General features: G+C 39.4%; 1 pseudogene; it reads left to right on the forward strand.

The window, feature by feature from the left end:
• Positions 1–16,958: 16,958 nt before the first annotated feature.
• On the forward strand, positions 16,959–17,615 carry LOC113419445 (MIF4G domain-containing protein pseudogene; annotated as a pseudogene).
• The last annotated feature ends 1,471 nt before the right edge of the window (positions 17,616–19,086 follow it).

Raw genomic sequence — 19,086 nt, forward strand, 5'->3', positions numbered from 1 at the left:
TCTGCCTCAAAAGCAGATTTAATATAGAGGAGCTGAACTGAATAAAACAGAAAGAGATCAGTTTCTACTGTTTTTTTTAAAATTTATTGTTATTTTATACTAATGTTTCCCTTGTCGTTTTAAGTATTTTTTCATATTTTGTTAATTCTGCATAAGGAACATATAGATGTATTTCAATCAATTTTTTTTACACAAAATAAATGCTCTGTCTTACATATTGGCAAAAAAAAATCAGAAAATAAAATACAAGCTGAATAGTCAAGATCTTGTTGATGACCCAAGCTCTGTAAAGGACCTTGGAATACTCACCTCTAATGATCTAAGTGCTAGAGCCCACTGCAACTACATAGCCAAAAAGGCATTAAGAGTTGTTAACCTAATCCTATGTAGCTTTTTCTCTGGTAATATCACACTACTAACCAGAGCATACAAAACATTTGCTAGACCAATACTCGAATACAGTTCATCAGTCTGGAACCCACATTACGTATCTGATATTAGCACAATTGAGAAAGTCCAGAAATATTTCACAAGAAGAGTTCTCCACTCCTCTACTCGTTGTAGAATACCTTATGCCACCAGACTTGAAATTCTAGAACTAGAAAACCTTGAATTACGCTGTCTTCGGTCTGACTTAAGCATGGTATATAAAATCATACATTGCAATGTCCTACCTGTCAGTGAATACTTCAGCTTCAACCATAACAACACAAGAGCACACAATAGATACAAACTCAAAGTAAACCGCACCAAACTTGATTGCAGGAAATACGACTTCAGCAATAGAGTGGTCAATGTCTGGAATACTCTACCCGACTCTGTAGTTTCTTCCCCAAACCCCAAAAACTTTAACCTTAGACTGTCTACTATTGACCTCACCCCTTTCCTAAGAGGTCTGTAGGGGGCGTGCATAAGCGCACCAACGTGCCTACCGTCCCTGTCCTATTGTTTCTCTTATTCTTTTATTTTTCTTATATGTACCCATTTCATGTATTCATAACTATGTATACACTTATACTTATTATCTTGTAAACAATTGGCAAATCAAATAAATAAATAAATAAAATAAAAATGAACTAGTTTTCTAATTGAACATTTAGCTAGTGTGAATTTTCAGAAAGTGCTTTCTCTTGCTTCTCTGTCAGTGAAACACCTATTATAAATACCAGTATTTAATTTATCCTGTATATTTAAAAAAAGTGCTACAGAAACAAAAAGTCTTTGGATCTTTCTCATTGCTGATAGAAACGATGAGATTGTTTCCATTACAATTTTTGCAACAGTCCAATGTACTCACCTCCTGCCAAGAGGTTTATACAAATTACAAAAAATGCAATAGTAAATGTTTTTTTGAGCATTTGATTTTAGTCTCCAACATGGAAGGATATTACATATTTTATTAGCTCATTTACCACCTACTATGTTGGTTTATTAGCTAATTCACCAGTTACAATTTAAAAGCATTTCTTGTACAATAGCTAGCTTATAATTTTACAAAATTAAAGAATCAGCATAGTTTTTTAAATGAAATCATTTTAAGAAAAGCTAAAAATTATCATTAAAAAAAGATAACCTTAAAACTGAAAAGGCATAGTTCAGCACCTGCTGAGACCAATGATGGAATGGGCACCCCATATAGTGCCTATTAACTGTTTTTCTCACTGATCAGTTGTCCTTTCCAAGCATGTAAATAATTGTCAGAATTAAGAGACGGAATGACACCCTGTAGTTTTCTAGCAACCATTTCTGTATTTTTGAATCAGAGCAAAAGGCAGCAATTAGTTATTCTAAGCACCTTCCTTTTCTTCTGTCCAATTAGAACTTTAGAAATGAGTGTAATTTTTAAACCTCCCAAGCCTGCCGATAACATTCCTTACATTAGATAACGACTCTTACATGCTACCTTAGGAATTAAAGAAAGCAATGTTAGATTATCAGAATTGGAAGGGACCTTGTAGGTCATCTAGTCCACCCCCCCCCCCAAGCAGGGGACCCTATACCATTCTGACAAATGGCAGTCCAATCTCTTCTTGAAAGTCTCCAGTGATGACACTCCCACAATTTCTGAAGGCAAGAGTGTTCCATTGGTTGATTGTTCTCACTGTAAGTAAAATTCTCCTAATTTCTAGGCTGAATCTCTCCTTGATCAGTTTCCATCCATTATTCCTTGTCTGGCCTACAGGTGCCTTGGAAAATAGCTTGACTCCTTCCTCTCTGTGGCAGCCCTTCAAATATTGGAACACTGCTATCACGTCTCCCCTGGTCCTTCTCTCCACTGCACTGGCCATGCCCAGTTCCTGTAACCGTTCTTCATATGTTTTAGTCTCCTGTCCCCTAATCACCCTGGTTGCTCTTCTCTGCACTCTTTCTAGAGTCTCAACATCTTTTTTTATAGTGTGGTGACCAAACCTGGATGCAGTACTCTAGGTGTGGTCTTACTAAGGCTTTATAGAATAGTATTAGTACCTCCCTTGATCTTGATTGTATCCCTCTGCTAATGCAACTTAGGATTCCATTGGCTTTTTTGGCTGGTACCGCATACTGCTGGCTCATATTTAACTGGTTGTCCACTAAGACTCCAGGATCCCTCTCATAGTTACTGCTATTATGCCTGGTTTCACTCAGTCTATATGTGTACTTTTGGCTTTTTTTGCCAAAGTGTAGGACTTTACTTTTCTCTACATTGAATTTCATTTTGTTAGATACAGGCCAGTGTTCTAGTCTGTCAAAATCCATTTGGATCTTGAGCCTATCTTCTAGGGTGTTAGCTATTTCTGCCAGCTTAGTATCATCTGCAAATATGGTAAGTTCCCCTTCTGCTGATATTCTGCCTTAGTTGTGTGTCCCTCTTTCCATTTTTTGTACTTGTCCTTTTTTTCTTTCAATTTGCCAGAGGTCTTTTTGCAGCCATGCTGGTTTCTTCTTGGATTTCTTGTTTTTCTTTCTGTGGTATTGTGCTGGAATGGGCTTTTATGATAATATTTTTCAGAGTTTCCCAAGATTCTTGAGTTGTTTTCCCCTTTAGGATTTTCATCCAAGGAATCTTACCCAAGTTCTCTCTGAGCTTGTTAAAATCAGCTCTTTTAAAATCTAAGATTCTGGTATCATTATGTTCTATTGCTTGTGTTTGCATTATGAATACTAGTATGACATGGTCACTCTCACCCAAGGTTCCTGCAGTTGCAACTCCCTGTATCACTTCTTCTCTGTTTGTAAGAATTAAGCCCAGTATGGCTGTCTCTCTAGTTCCATCCTCTACCTTTTGGACAACAAAGTTGTCAGCTAGGTTGATTAGGAACTTAGTTGATTTCTTACTTGGTGCAGTATTGCTCTTCCAATTGATGTCAGGGCAATTGAAGTCCCCCATTACCATTGTAGTGTGTTTCCTACATATATTTGTTAGTTGGTTAGCAAAAAGAACATTTTTTTTTCTGCTTGCTTGCATGGTCTATAGTATATACCCATACTATATATACGTATGGCCATGTCATTCTTTCTTTCTTTTATATTGACCCATATGCATTCTAGGAGGTTTTCGTTTTTGATTTGATGCATTTCTGTAGCAATATAGTGGTCCTTTACATACAGTGCAACTCCACCTCCTCTTTTATGGGGTCTGGTTTTTTTGAATAGTTTGTATCCTTCTATCAGTATGATCCAGTCATGGGTTACATTCCACCAAGTTTCTATTATTCCAACTATATCATATGTACCTTCATGTATTCATAGTTCAAGTTAACCCTGTTTGTTCCCCAGATTTTGTGCATTTGTATATAGGCACTTGAGATCTTTATGTCTGACTCTGGGTATGCTTTCTATGTCTCCTATTGGGTGTTTGAGTTTGTCTAGTTTAATCCTTGCTTTCTTCCCTTGCCATATATATTTCAATATTATTTTATTTAAATCATCAAAGTATTTTTCCCCAATTTTATTGGACTTGTTTGGAATAAGTACAGTACTCTTGGTTAATATGTTCATTTTGATTGTCGCTATTTTCCCTATCAATGAGAGTTGTAAGTTTTTCCATTTTTCCAGATCTATCTTAATCTGTTGTTTTAATCTATAATAATTATCTTCTTTAAGTGTCCCACATCTTGATGTTAATTGGATCCCCAAATATTTCACTTTCTTTGTGATCTGGATATCTAGCCTAACCATCAATTTTTTATTTTATTTTTTTGCTTTTCAGTAATATTCTTCACTAATATCTTAGTTTTCTCCTTATTTATTTTCAATCCTGCGACTTCCCCATATTCTTCTATTTTTTCTATCAATTTGGGTCCTGATTCTAATGGTTCTTCTAGTATAAAAACCAGATCATCTGCAGATGTCTGCAGTTTGTACTCCTCCTTTTTTATCTCCATGCCCTTTATTTCCTCATTTCTTCTAATATTTCTATTTAACACTTCTAAAGTGAGTACATGTTGTGATTAGCCGGCAGCAGGTGCAGACGGCTAAGGACAGCGAGGACTCAGATGAGGGGCCAGGACCATTAGGGGGTAGACTGCTGTCTTCAGAGATTGTGGGGGCTGGCAGCAGTGATGAGGAGGTTCCTGAAAAGCCTGTGCCAAGTGCACGTGTGCGCAGGATTGCTCATAGGAAAGAGCAGCTACAACAGCACAGGCGACTCGGGAGTAAGGCTGCAAGGTAATGTCCCCTCCTTCAAGAAGATAAAAGCCAGCTGTGAAACGAATGTACTTTGCAGAAGGCAAAGACATTTTGAAACTCATGGACATTCCGGTATCCTGAGTTTGTATTTGAAGATTCTTGTATTGCAAATTATTTCTTGTCTATTATCTTTTGGCAAGTCTCGCACAGTTTGGCAAGGCTTGTGCTTATCACAGCTAATTATTTTACAGAAGCATTAAAAGGTTTCTGTTCCCTTTGGATTGTGTTTGATTTGTTGGAAAAGAGCGTGGGTCAGAACAGTACAAATAACAGTGGTAATGAAGGGCACCCTTGTCTAGTTCCTGTCTTAATGTTAGCATTTGCGTCAACATAAATAGCCAGTTCACATTATTGAACACTTTCTGTGCATCTGAGAAAACAATGCGATTTGCTTTTCTGGGTATGCTTCATAGTATTCCAGTGTATTCAATATTGTCCTCATATTGTCTTTTATTTCTCTATTAGGCAAAAAGCCATTTTATTTCCTTATTCGCCCTGTCTCTGCAGCATCCATTGTTTGCCAGTGGGCAGGCAATGAGAAGGAAGAGGAGGCAGGCAAGTGGGCTGGGCCGCAGGCACCATGTGGGAGGCAGCGGGGAAGTCAGACAAGTGGGCTGGGCTGCGGGGACCACAGGGAAGGCAGTGAGGAAGACAGGCAAGTGCACTGAGCCGCAGGGACCACAGGGAAGGCAGTGAGGAAGACAGGCAAGTGCACTGAGCCGCAGGGACCACAGGGAAGGCAGGCAAGCTGGCTGGGCTGCGTGGGAGGTGGAGGCATTCAGGCAAGCTTGGCTCCCACATGGGCGCTGTGAGAAGTGTTAGAATAAAGTATCCATTTTTGTGACTCAAACCTCATGTTGAAAGGAATGTCTTTAAGGTAGGGAGGTACCAGGTACCGATTGCCTGGAATGTTGAACCGTTGAACCACCTTGGAATGTCTCTGAAGTACCAGGTACCGATTGAACTGTTGAACTATCATGCACTTCGCGCATGATATGTTGATGTATGCCCTCGTGTTAGGGAAGTGCTTGCTGCGTGCTATGCACATATAAGGTAATGAATTGTAACCTGTGTTCTGAAAGGTAGATTGTAAACCAAGCCATTTGCATAATGGGGCGGTAGTTTAGGGTATAAGAATAGAGCAAATGCTATGCTCTGAGTTCCTCCTAGCTGCCAAGGGTGGAACCCACCTCTGCAGATGTGTACTCAATAAAGTCTTTTTCCTTGGATCAACTTCGAATCGTGGTGGTCTTTTGAGCCGCCGCCTCACAGCGCCATGTAGGAGGCAGCGGGGAAGGCAGGCATGTGGGCTGGTCCATGGGCGAACCACAGAGAAGGCAGCGGGGAAGGCAGGCAAGCAGGCTGGGCTGCAGAGATCGTGGGGAAGGCAGGCAAGCAGGCTGGGCCACAGGCACTATGTGGGAGGCAGCGGGGAAGGCAGACAAGTGTGCTGGGCTGCAGGGACTGTGGGGAAGGCCGTGGGGAAGGCAGGCAAGCAGGCTGGGCCACAGGTGCTGCGTTGGAGGTAGCTGGGAGAGAAGTGAAGGGAGACTCACCAGGCAGAGATCTGCTGGGCCACGTGGTCAAGGCAAGTGAGGGAACCAGACAGCAGCAGCAGTTATGCCACATGCATGACTCTAGTGAGCGGCGGAATGACAGAGGCAATGCAGAGCAACTTCAGCTTTAACTTTATTGAAATAATAAAGGGTTGCCGTGACTGCCGCGCTAACTGGTTCAGAGGAGGAAAAGTTAGAACCCTGCAACACACCACTATGGAACACCCACAGGTGTTTCACTTTTTCCATCCACCTACTCACTCAAAGAAGGAACAAAAACATTGCAACACATTTTACCCACTTCTTATCTTCACAGCCAGCAGAGAACAATAACCTTTTCATATCAAATGCAATTCAGAGAACCAGTCTGACCAGGAAAATTACACTCCCCTGCCCCCAGTCTTGCTACAAGAACAGCCAGATGGTCAACTTCCTTCACCACTTTTTGTTGTTCAGTAATATTTATTCTTTATTTTATTATTCCAGACATTTACAGTATATCTTCCAGAGAATCTCAGTAAACCAAGGAGATCCCTTGGATCAGGGGACAGAGAGATGTCATTGAGGAACAATTTTGTTAACACCATAGCAGCCCCCATATTCTAAACAGTTGAGGAAAAAATCAACAGAACTTCCAGCAGTATTTTGTACAGTATTCCAAGAACCTGGACTGGACAACTTAATAAATCCATTTCTCCTCAATACTTGCAATGGTTAACTGGAAAGAAAAGTATTTAAAAATGGCTTTACAGTCATCCAGTTCTTTTAAATTATTTCAACAAATAATTGTAATGTACAATTTGGATTCAGTTTGATATCCCTTAGAAATCAATTATAACACAATTAGCAAAAGCCTAAGTATATCATTTTGTTATTCACGGTTAATGATAAATTAGATGGCAAGTTAATCAGCATTACATGAAACTGCTTCATCAGATATCTGATGTTAGAGATATTCATTCTTTTTAGAACAGACTACTCTTACCTGAATATTTAAAACGAATCATACCACATATTTAAAAAGTATACTTTACATATATTAACAGGTCACAAAAATATTGCAGCTTATAGAGTGCAAGCATTATAGAATACATAATGATTGCATTCTTTAAGACAGCTGAGGAGGGAAAAGCAGGGAATAAAGGACAGCCTAGAGCCTGGGCAGGCGGGTAGGCCAAACACCAAACGGGTGTTATTCTGTAATCAAGTTATGTACTTAGATCCTGATTACAGAATAAAAGAGTTGGAAGGGACCTTGGAGGTATTCTCACCCAACCCTCTGCTCAAGCAGGAGACCCTATACCATTCCAGACAAGTGGCTGTCTTAAAAACCTCCAGTGATGGAGTACCCACAACTTCTGAAGACAAACTCTTCCACTGGTTAATTGTCTTCGCGGTGAGGAAGTTTCTCCTTAATTCCATTAATTCCTTAATGCTCCTCACCTTGATTAGTTTCCATCCATTGTTTCTTATTTTGCCTTGTGGTGCTTTGGAAAATAAGTTAACCCCTTCTTCCTTGTGGCAGCCCCTCAAATATTGTAACACTGCTATCGTGTTATCCCCCAGTCCTTCTTTTCACTAGACTAGACAAATCCAATTCCCGTTCTTCATATGTTTTAGTCTCCAGGCTCCAATCATCTTTGTTGCTTTTTTCTGCACTCTTTCCAGAGTCTCTACATCTTTTTATAATAAGGTGACCAAAACTGAATGCAGTATTTAGTGTGGTCTTACTAAGGCTTTATAAAGCAGTACTAATAGTTCACATGATCTTGATTCTATCCCTCTGTTAATGCAACCTAGAATTGCATTGGCTTTTTTGGTACACTGCTGGTTCACATTAAACTCATTGTCCATTAGGACTCCAAATCCTTGTCACATTTACTGCTATTGAGCCAGGTTTTACCTAATATATACCTGTATATTTGTTTTTGATGGTTATTGTTGTTGTTTTGCCAAAGTGTAAAGCCTTACTTTTCTCTACATTGAATTTCATTTTGTTAGATAGGGCCCAGTGTTCAAGTCCTCCAAGATCCATTATTAACTGATGGTTTAGTTAATAAAATATGGCCTTTTATTCTTTGTTTTTTTATTTCATATAAGGAAACTACTTTAAAATATTAATCTCAGAAGAATTTCTATTATTTTACAGTTAAAATACATTTATTAAGATTGTAATTGGTTTAATCCCCATTAATTATCCTTGATAATGTGATTTTGATATATGAGTACTTACATAAAATGGAATCAGTAGGAGATTAAAATTTTGATATATTGCAATGCAATGTATCTTATTACTGACTGGTTTAACTTTATTTTTTTCTTCAAACAGATAACACTAGCTCATTAATAAAAATGTTTGTCTTATCAAAACTTCTTTTTAAAGAAATGTTAACAAATGGGTTACTTTTATTCTCAGATTTTAATACTATTTCATTGACAATTTGTATTTTACAGTATAATTTTATATTGATTTCACAAAATCTCATTCTTCAATTATAACGTGTTAGAATTAGGGTAATTTCAGTTAAATAGTAATAATTTTCAGTTAATTGCATTGCTACATTTTCATTTCTGTCTCTTTCACTATCTTCTACCACCAAATTAGTGGCAAAAGATTCCACAAGAAAGTAAGGGGAAGAATTATGTATTCATACTTTATCTTTTCTAACCAATAATTTTGTAATTTTAAAAGTTACCCATAACTGATAATAGTCTTTGGTGGCCAAATGTGTCAGAATATTCATGAACTGGCAGAGAGGTCAGCCATAAAAGTAGACATGGCAACTGGGACAGCCAATGAGGGCTGTTTTGGGAACAGAAAGTTAAGGAAGGAGTCTGGGCATAGCTTAGTTCTGTGCTCAGCTCTAAAACGAAACTAGTCTGGTCTTGTCTGTCTGCTGAACTGAACTAAGAACTTACTTACAATCTCTCCTCTCTACTATGTTGGAAGAATCTGTTGTTGACATTGTAAATTTATTTCATGTGTTATCATGTATACAAAGAAGTTAGTGAATCCTACTGAGTCATTTATCTGTGTGTGCTTCCTGGATTTGATTTTCTGCAACAAACTCTGACAAAATGTGCATCCATGCCATAGATTGCATCTCTTTGCTTATCAGCTAACTAACACGGGTCAGATTCATCATAAGAGACAGTAGTCTAGGCCAGGGTCCCCAACCGCCGGTCCGCGGACCGGTACCGGGCCGCGGAACAAGCCTTACCGGGCCGCTGGTTGCTGGGCGCCGCCATCTTTTTTGGTAAAAAAGCAATTTTTCGTCAAAAGATGGCGGCGCCAGCGCTCGTGAGCTTTTCCGGGTAGAAAGCCATTTCTACCGAAAAAGCTCACCGAAGCGCTGGCGCCGCATTTTTGACGAAAATCACTTCCGTGACGTCACCGGAAGTGATTTTCGTCAAAAAAGATGGCGGCGCCAGCTGACGCGGAACCGGGCGCGGCGCCCAGCTGACGCCGGAACCGGGCCGCGGCGTCGAAAAGGTTGGGGATCCCTGGTCTAGGCTTCTCTAATTCTTTCCAAAAACTCTCTCAGTCCAGCAGAGATTATACTACCTGAAACTTCTCAGAAAACAACTGCATGAAAAGCTGCTGGTGACCTTCTACTGCTGCACCATAGAGAGTATCTTAACTGCACCATAGAGAGTATCTGCACCTATGTATGGTTTGCCAACTGCACAGTGGCAGATAAGACCAGTGGTGGTATTCAACCGGTTCACACCAGGTCGGGCGAACCGGTAGCAAGAATTTGGCGTGGGTCGCCGAACCGGTAGTAAGTTCTGGCTGGCCACATCCCTGATCCAGTCGCCCTCCTGCCCGATGCTCACCTGACATTTGCCTAAGGTATTTCTTTTTTTCTCCTCCTGACAATCAGCTGTGCATAGATCAGCTGTGCTGGGATTCCCCTTGCTGAGGCCCAGGAAGGAAAAAAAAATGGAGGGAGGAGCTCAGCCCCCCCCCCTCCATTTTTCACCTCCCAGAGCCCCAGAGGAGCCTTAGGGGAGCAAAAATGCCCCCCCAGAGGCTCCTCTGAGGCTAGGAAGCTCCCAAAATGGAGCTTGGAGGGGTGCTGCATGCCCCTCCCATGCTCTGTTTTTCCCCTTCCTGAGCCTCAGAAGAGCTTTAGGGGAGCAAAAATGCCCCTCCAGAGGCTCCTCTGAGGCTAGGAAGCTCCCAAAAATGGGTGGGTGCAGCAAAAAAGCAAAAAAAAAAAGCCACACACACCCAGTCACATGGCCATGTCCACCAAGCCATGCCCACAGAACCAGTAGTAAATAAATTTGAATCCCACCACTGGATAGGACAGCACTCTAGCGGGTTAACCTCATTGCCCAGAAGAACATTAGTTGCCCTCTCCCCTCTTTGGAAGAGCTTTCTAGCTCCTGCTGCCTTAAGACAGTTCAAAACATTCTCAAAGATCCATTTCATCCTGGGCACCCTTTTTTTGAACTATTACCATCTGGCAGATGGTACAGGATAATAAAAACAAGGACAAATAGGCTGAAAAACAGCTTCTATCCCGGGATAGTACCTCTATTGAATTCTACTGTATAGTGCAATATTAATGCAATATCAGGGGTTTTCAATTCAATGTATAGAATGTGAAGGATGTGTGTTTGTGTTTATTTTCATAGTCATAATGTACGCTGAATATGGTATTTAATTTTGTTGTATGAGGTGCAGTGACAATAAAGTAAATTAAATTAAACTGCTCAACATTGCTGCGTTCCATTTCAAATGACAATGAAAATTGAGATCTGAAGCAGCACTGCAGAGAAATAATGGAAGTCTTGTGATTTTTCCTTCTGGTGTTGGTGTTCCCCCACCTATGTTTCTAGGTAACAGGAATAAAAGGAGATTCACAGAACAAATAGCATGGCAAAGACAAACTTTGAATGTTTTTTTGTTTTATGTTCTATTAATCTGTGGTTAATTATTAATCTGCAACACCATATGTTTATGATACTATTGTAATTGTGTAGAAGAAACTAGTATGAATTGACTGTTTCTTTAACTTGATCTGTTTTTGTTCTCCTATTAGTCAATCTGTTTATTGATATTCCAATCTCAGTGACATTAGCTGCCACCCCAGGTGCTGAGTTCTTATTTATATCTATTATACCAAAGTTCCATATATGCCCAGAATTTGAATGGTTTTTACTGCCCTACTACAAGAGTTGAAGGAAATACTCCTATCTACTCTTGTAGATATTATTTATATTAATATAGGAAATGTCATACTTGTACTGTCCTTGGCTTTCTCTTCAGTCCTATGTACAGTATTACTATCCCTTAGCAAATGCCTGTCTAAAATATCACTTCACTCTGAAACTAAAGCTTGAAAAACCCACAGCTAAAATACAGCTATGTAGTTTTTCTACATACTTTCTACATACAACTTTGGGTTTAGTTGCCAAAGTTGTGTTTTGATAACTCATTTGAATTGTGCACATTTTTCAAATTATAGACTGCAATTTGTTATTTTCAGGTGTTTCACATTATGAGGTTTCTTACCTTGTATTTTCTTTTATTAGTTGGTGTCTGGGACCTATAAATTTATATAATGTCATTTCATCTTCATTGCTTGAAACAAAAACAAAACCTTTTGTTCCTGGATTTTATTTTGGGGAGGGAGATAAGCTAATCTTGTAAGTGTAAAATGTTGGCATCTATGGGAGGGTTATCAAACGATGGTATAAAGATGGAAAAGATCAAGACAAATATTTTCTGTCACTTCACATTTCTATTTATTTTATTTATTTATTTATTTATTTGATTTGTCAATTGTTTACAAGATAATAAGTACAAGTGTATACATAGTTGTGAATATATGAAATGGGTACATATAAGAAAAATAAAAGAATAAGAGAAACAATAGGACAGGGACGGTAGGCACGTTGGTGCGCTTTATGCACGCCCCTACAGACCTCTTAGGAAAGGGGTGAGGTCAATAGTAGACAGTCTAAGGTTAAAGTTTTTGGGGTTTGGGGAAGAGACTACAGAGTCGGGTAGAAATTGAAGCACTCTAGTGACATTCTTCATTAGTTTATCCTTAGTACTTTCCTCTTTCATTATTTATTCCTCTCTGATATATGGAGGAGGGTATAATGACCAAGGGATCTCTGGGAGAGGCACAATGTGAAGAGAGAAACTATTATGGTTTTGTAAAAGAAAGAAAAAGAAAAAGAGAGAATGAAACTGAATTTCAGAGCCCTCAGAGTCATGGATCCATCAATCCATGCATTTATTATTGATTTGTTTGTTTATTAAATTTTTATGCCATCCATCTCCCTCCTAAGTCATAACAGTATTTATTTTTTAGTAAATTTATATGCTTCCCATCTCACAGTCAAAGAATGCTGAGTGGTTTACAAACATCATAAAAACAAAAGCACAGCACATTAATACATTAATTATTAAAATAAGCAGAAATTAAATAAGTTTAAAAAACTAGAAGACTATGGAGTGGAGATGTTGGCTTACTGCATAGTTGCAGTATTACAATACAGCTATCATTTAAAATGCAGCACTTACCTCTAATTCACATTTTTGGCACAGTGTTTTAAAGGCTAATTGACTGAGTTTGTTCAGCATTGCTCCCTTGTCAGAAAGCGAAAGCAGAGTGATTTCTTTTCTGTTTTTCCTTTGGATATATTGAAAGTTCTACATAGTTTAATTCTAGTGACAAATTGCTATGGGAGTGAATTAGACATACTACATTAAAATGCTTCCATTGTATTAAATCAACAAGCATGTTCATTTAAACAACAGATCTTTTGCGAATGTATAAATAGGTAGAAAAGAAGGATTGGAACAGAAATAAACAGATCAGTGAAATACTATTATTTAAAAGTAAGATCTTTTGATACCTACAAAAACATTTTCATCCTCTGAGAGAACTAATGGGGAAATGATTCTTCTATTCCAGAGCTGTCAAATTCCAGCAAAAGAAATTTCCACAGATGTTTTCTTTCAATGTTTAAATGAAGTATGGAAAGCCCTATGCAAGGTTATAGACAAATCTATGATGAAAGACAGGATGGTCACTTAGAGCCTTTGGTTCCTTGTAAAAATATTGCAAGCCAACCATGAGATTGTTGCCCAAACTCTCATCTCCCTAGAAAAAAATGTAAAAAAGGATATTTGCATAGTTTATCAAATTAATTAAGATCTGATAGGAAAGATTATAGACCTATTTTTCTGCACACACTTATTTTAATCTTTTGCCAGTGGGACTGAAAATATGGAATTGGTCCTGTTTTGCCCAAGATTGCAATCTTACGCATATTGTAAAATTGGTCAATTTTCAATATATATACACTATATATATTAGTTATAACTTTGAAAAATCAAGCAAAAACTTCCCCAAATTGTCTGAACCATGCAAGGTGTAAGCCTGATTTAAATCAACTGTTCTCGGGTTTCTGGTAGAAAATAAGGAGACTGAAATCTAACACATCTGGAAAGTTCAGAAAGACTGATTTATGACCTGAGATTTATAAGAAGAGAGTGATATCTGGTGCATAGGACTATAATTATTATAATAATTTCAAATAAAACATTTAAAAAGACATTGTTAAAAAGAAATAAAATCATATATTGCACTATTTATTTATTTTGCATATGGCATGCAATGTCAGGAAAATCTACAAACGCTAGACACAATACAGTCCTGACAGCTTAAATTGTTAGTTCATTCTGTTTAGCATTTGCATGCCTATCCTTAGTGAACCTCAGGAGGAGAACTAGCTTACACCAGCTGACTAGAGATGTTCAGGTTGGTGGCCCTTCCAGGCTCATCCCCTGGTCTTGCCTCACCTTGCCACGTGTTGCATTGCCTCACATCCAACCAGGACCAGCACTAAGTGTAGGAATTGAGCAAGCTGAGCCCAAGGGAGGAGTAAAACCAGTGGTGCAGTGGTAGTATTCAGCCTGTTCGCGGTGGTTTGGGCGAACCAGTAGCAAGGATTTGGCGTGGGTCGCCGAACTGGTAGTAACTTGTGGCTGGCCATGCCCCCAGCCCAGTTGCCGATCGCTCGAAGCCCCACCCGCCCGATGAATCCACCCGCCCAGTTACTCCTTAAGGTATTTCTTTTTTTAAATCTCCCAACAATCAGCTGTTCCTACAAACAGCTATGCCGGGATTCCCCTCGCTTCTTACTACTTTGCCCAGGAGGCTTCCCTGAGGCCTAGGAAGGAAAAAAATGGAGGGAGGAGGCACAGCCTGGGCCCCAAGGAAACTTCCTGGGAGCAAAAACGCCCCCCCTCCGAGGCTCCTCTGACGCCAGGAAGGCCCCAAAACAGACCATGGAGGGGTGCTTTGTGCTCTTCCTATGCTCCATTTTTTTTTCTTCCTGAGCCCCAGGGGAGCCTTCTGGGAGCAAAAATGCCCCTCCAAAGGCTCCTCTGAGGCCAGGAAGGCCCCAAAATGGAGCATGGACAGGTGTCATCTCTCATTAGTCCTTGCACATTCACAAGAAATCTAAGTCCAGCCCAACTTGAATTTTTTCTTAATTCCTGCTTATTTCCTTTGAATCTTATAGAACGCTTAAGCTTACAATAATTCTTTATATTCATTTGAACTATCTGAATTTCCTGATTTCCTCAATGCTTGACAATGGTTTCTGCTCTCTGCACACATGAACACAGCTAGTTTTTTTTCTTCACCAAAATGGTACCCATCTATCTACTTGCAATATTCCATGCTTTCGAACTGCTCAGTAGGTAGGAGCTGGGGAACGAATGGCAGGAGCTCAGGCCATCTCACAGAGCTGGGCTTGAACTATCGGAGTACAAACCATTTCTGGCTGGCAGTTCCAGTATCATTAAGAGACTGCACCACTTTATCCCCTTATAAGTTGCACTGACTTGTTTTAATCCTAACATAAGAATCTGAAATATATTTTATTGTTTACTCAGGAATATAGTTAACACAAAATGGCATTCCAATATTGTTAGATAATTAACATCATTTTCATAGCTTTGCATATTTTAGCAAGTGAACTTTCCACGTAAAGGTCTAGACAACATACCTATCCCTTTTTGAATATATGCTTTTATATTGTACTGATGAAAGAAAAAGCTTTCATGTGGTAGTTTTTCCTTCGGCCTCAAAGTTAACATTATACAAATAAGTCTTGTGAAATGAAAAACAATCAGTATTGCTTAAAAGAAATTTCTAAATGACAACACATATGCAAAAAACATGTTCCTTTATTCCAAAGTGCAGCAGAAAAGGCAAAAACATAACAAGGCAAAACATCACTTGTAATTGAGAAGTATGTGGTACACATGAGTAATATCATCCTTTCTCCCAAAAATTGACTAAACTTTTACAAGTCTTTAAGAAGACTAAGTTTTTAGGGAATAACAATTATTAGTGAACAAATAAATCTCTGCAGTCACATCAGAAATGACAGAGGAGAAAATGGAGCTATCTTGTTCAAGGATATGATGTGTAACATCCACATGTATTAATTACACTGATTTGTCAGATGATATAATCATGAATATTTTGAATATTCTTGAACAGAGCATCCAATGTTAATTTAAAAAAATGTTTTTAACATTAAATTCAGATTCCCCCTCTGTTTTGATTATCATCAGTGGTGAGATTCATTTTTTTTTACTACTGGTTCTGTGGGCGTGGCTTGGTGGGCGTGACAAGGCAAGGATACTGTAAAATCTATACTTTTATTGTTTCAGTTTCACTATTCAATATACCAAGAAATTTAATCATGATATTTTTATTCAAATCATTGCAGCATTCATTATTAAGATATTTTGAATAGAAGCTTTTCATTTGATTTGGGAATTAAGTGGAATTATTTAATCAGCTGTTATTGATTTTAATTTTCTTTTTGCCATCAAAGAAAGAGCTTGGTTTTAAATTCATTTTTATAAATGCATTCAAAATAATTATTTATAGATTTACTTGAAACATTGACAATATTTTTTCTTTGCAATTGCAATTCCCAAAATTTATGATTCAGCAAGTTTATAATCCTGATTCCTCTCTGGCTATAATTGTTTTTCTATTTGCTAAAGAATAAACTTGTTTGACTTGTTAAGGCACCAGAGTCTTCAAGCTTGGCAAATTTAAGACTTGTGGACTTCAACTCCCAGAATTCCTGAGCTAACATGACTGGAGGGGGAATTCTGGGAGTTGAAGTCCACAAGTATTAAAGTTGTCAAGTTTGAAGACCCCTGAATTAGACCATGAGCTCTAGTCCTTAGTCATGAAAGCCAGCTGGATGGAGAAAATGACCTAAGAGAAAGCCTCCAGATGTGCAAACAAGGGGGAAACACATCCCACTCAGTAACTGAGTTTTAGAAATTGCCATCGTGAGTGAAAAGTGAGTGAAAAGTCAGAGCTGCCTGCCTGCCAGAGGGAAATGGCTGCTCCGGTCAGGCCAGCTGGGTGCTTTTCCGGTGTTGGGGACCACCGTGTCCAATACCTGAAGAATGCCCATCCTACACTTGCACTCCATGCTTGAGCTGCTGCCTTTCTTGTTGCTGCTGCTATTTTTGGTGGAGGGCTTTTTTCTGATATACCTCCAGTGACCTGAGCTGGACCCCCAAAAGGTTTAGGGATCTTGGGGGTGTTTTCCCATGTCAAGCTGCAGATGCGCCCCTGCTGACATCGGAGGCATGAAAGGCGAAAGAGCAGGTCCTGCTAAATCAACAGCTGCTCTGATCTAATAGCACTTGAAAAAGGGAAAGGGATGGAGGAGACAAGCAAAGAATATATAAAATATATTCATTTGATTCAGAAGTTCAGCAGTTATTGAAAACAGCACTCAAAGATCCCAGCAGCGTGGATCTGGAAAAAGTGGCCAATATAATTGTGGACCAGTCCTTAAAAGATTGTGTATTCAGTAAAGAGGCCGGGTGCATCTGTTATGCCATCACTCCAGTGGAAAGCAAGCAAACAGGCCAAGTATCTTCCAACGGTGTCTTCTCAACTGACTGCAGCAAGAGCCATGATAAATTGCGAGCCCATTCCCTCCAAGCATGGATCTGCTATGTCACTTTTATCTGTAACATCTTTGACTACCTGAGGGTCAACAATATGCCCATGATGGAATCCTATTTATGACTGCCTCTTCCTATTGGCACAACCTGATAGTCTGCAGAAAGAGGAAGAGGTTGACTGCCTGGTGCTGGTGCTGGTGCTGCACCACATTGGTGAACAACTTGAAAAGATGAACAGTCAGAGGATAGATGAGCTCTTTCCCCTTCTGCATGATGCATTCCTTCTGCAGGAGGGTCTCAGTTCCCTGTCCCAATTGCTACTCCCAGAGGTCATTGAGTTCTGGGCCACTGATTGGAAAATGACAGAAGCAGCCCAGAAGTATTATTACAGTGAGGTCACCAACTGAATACTTACACCAAAGCTGCAACTTGTATAATGTTTTGTTTTTATTCCTAACCCTTTTGTTATATAACATGAACCCTGCTCCTTTGTGTCAGGGAACCGCTGCCTAAATCTGAGGAGCTGAGAGAACACTTTAAAAATAAAGCAGCAGATACTTGGTCACTGCTGCTCCTATTGTATTGCACTAAATACTGGCTTGTATTATGTCCTTTTGCAGGCCGGGCTGGCCTTTTATGCAGGGAGGTTTTCTCTCCCATACTTTCAAAGCCAACTGGGTGAAGTTGGGCCAGTCACTATCTCACAATCCAACTCACCTCACAGGATTGTTATAGAGGGGAAAACAGGAGGAGGAGGAAGGAATATTAGATGTGCTTGTCACCTTGCGTTATTTATAAAATAAAAAAAATGGCAGACTTTTAAAAAATCGAAATAGCAGAAGGGTCCTGCTACAGATCCCATCTGCTAAGGAATTCTGGCATGGGAGTCAAGGAGAAGAACTTTTTTCACTCTGACCCTGTCCCTGTGAACTATACCACCAAAAGTGAGAACTGCTCCCTCTGTTTTGGCCTGCTGAAAGGGTATAAAAACTTGGTTTCTCCATTTGATTTGGGCCCTGAAAGCCCTCATAATGCCATAAGATGAATCATTCTACTTAGAAAGACAGTTTGCAACTGAAAGCAATATGATCTATTACAAAATCTGTACAAAATGTATATCTATTAAAGATCTGTTTCTCTGTGACTGTTGATGTTGTACAAGCTATGAAGTGATAAGCTGATGAAAAAGCATATGAGTTATGCAATGTTTCAGATTTGTTTAAAAAACACACCAAATCCTGTAGATTTGCCAAACATAGAACCTGTCTCCAAATGTTTAAAGCAGCTCTATGTGAAGGCCCAGCTATTGACCTATTTCTGAGATGTGGATGCGAGCGGGATTATTCCCTATAAGTGACCTTTTAAATTTTAAACGTGACACCATTCACAGTCTCACAGCAGGGAAGTGGAATGACTATAGGGATCTGTCAGATTCTGATGGTTTTCAAAAATGGAACAAAACATCATCAGATATGAGCCACAGTGAAGCTTGTCTCTAGAATTGTTATTACTATACCAGTTTCCCTCCTATATAATGGTTTTCCTGCCTGAGCTCCCCAAAGCAGTGATCAGGTTGGCAATGGATTTTTCCCAAACTTATGAAAAAATTTAATTGCCTCCCTAAGTCTGGAGTTGTAAGTGGTTTTGATGTCAGACCCAGATCCTCTTGAATCAGATTAGGGCAGTGGTGGGTTTCAAAGAGGTTTACCACCGGTTCGATGGATGTGGTTTGGTGGGCGCACTTTGTGCGCACCCACACACTTTGCACACATGCGCCAGTGGTGGGATTCAAAATGTTTTACTACCGGTTCTGTGGCTTGGTGGGCATGGCAAGGGAAGGATACTGCAAAATCCCATTCTCTCCCCACCCCACTAACT

This window comes from Notechis scutatus, chromosome 4 (genome assembly GCF_049901735.1).
Source record: "Notechis scutatus isolate UNSWTSFEM ecotype Mainland chromosome 4, rNotScu1.2, whole genome shotgun sequence".
NCBI lineage: Eukaryota > Metazoa > Chordata > Lepidosauria > Squamata > Elapidae > Notechis > Notechis scutatus.